Consider the following 1424-nt stretch of genomic DNA (forward strand, 5'->3'; position numbering starts at 1 on the left):
GAGGCAAAGAGTAGAGAAATGGCCTCCTGTGATACTGCGTCCTGAGCTTAGGACGCACTAAGAGCGACATACTGTCGGAGGAGGCCATTTGCCGATTTGAGAAACAATAATGAATTGATACGCATCTGTTAAGCAGTATGTTGGGCTCAGCGGTAGAGGCCAATGGCTTATGTCTGAGAGAGGACTGCACACTCTGCTTTCCTCAGCATCCACAAAGTCGGGAGCGAGCCCCCCGCTTCTCATAAACGGATGCTTCAAAACCATCTACAACGACCCTCTCCTTTCTCTTACGTTGCTCTATTATCTTCTTCCTTTGCAAAACACAAAAACGTCCCCTGACTGCACATGTCCCCTTGTAGTCGACAAGCTCCTCCTCCTTGTTGCCTTTCACAGAAACCCTTCTCCAAAGACCTATCCACACTCACACTCTCCTGTCCACCACCTCCCCGTGGCCCGACCACTCCTCCAGCTACACCCTCCCCCTGGGGGATCTCACCTGGTCCCAGCCTTGAGCACCAAGTATACACACACACTTCACACAACGCTTGATTCCGTGTCCCAAGGCCGACCTCATCCTGATTATCAGGCACTTCTACCCAAGCAACAGTGGGACAACTCTCTGGGCATGACCACCCGGTCGTCCAAACACAAAAAAACCCTACCTCCTGGTTTCCATCCCCACTCTGTCTCTCTTTGAGCCCTCCCCTTCCCAGAAAATGGCGCCACCAGGCCGGTGAACCAGGATCCCATATCGCTTCCTCTGTTGTCCAAAACCTCACGTCAGCAGGTCCTGTTGGCTCCAACTCAAAAATACAGCTGGAATACAGTCCTGTTTGGTGCCCTCAAGGCTGTGTTCTGAGCCACCGACCTCTCCTTACATGACACCATCCGCCCTGTAACGAGCCCCCAGCTTCTAGCCCCCAGCTTCTGGCCCCCGAGAGGAGCCACGACAACCCTCTAAAGTGGACTTCTACATTTGGCAGGGCAAGTACGTCACTGAACTCTCGCTCCTCAGAAGCTTCTCGGTTATTCTTATTTCTCTTTCAGATGAAATTTAGAAGCAAGTATTTTTTAAAAATAAATAATTTAATGGTAAACGCATCCAGACCAAAGAACCATTCATTCAATTAATATTTGTCAGAGACCCCCTCCCGGCAGGCAGCATTCTAGATGACGAATTCCTGAAGTCTGAGTTACTAATAATTTCCTTTGGCGGGCTTTTTCCTTCTCTATAAACTCAATCCATTAAAACCTGGCTTTAGCTGACAGAAACATGGGAAGTCACACTCCTGTTCACCGAAGGATGGATCCCTCCAGGTGGTACGAGCCTCGCAGCTTTCCTGGCCCTTTGGAGTTTTGCTAACAGGCATTCTAGGGTGGCGTTCCCTGGCAGGGCAGCGGGCACGGCCAGGCGGGTCTCTTAC

The 1424-nt window shown here is 50.8% G+C and overlaps 1 protein-coding gene across 5 annotated transcripts in view; it reads right to left on the minus strand.

Annotated features, from left to right (window-relative positions):
• The window catches only part of CTIF (cap binding complex dependent translation initiation factor), a 281960-nt gene that overhangs the window by 34742 nt on the left and 245794 nt on the right, over nt 1–1424 (minus strand). The window lies entirely within an intron of this gene.

Source organism: Mustela erminea, chromosome 13 (assembly GCF_009829155.1).
Source record: "Mustela erminea isolate mMusErm1 chromosome 13, mMusErm1.Pri, whole genome shotgun sequence".
Lineage (NCBI taxonomy): Eukaryota > Metazoa > Chordata > Mammalia > Carnivora > Mustelidae > Mustela > Mustela erminea.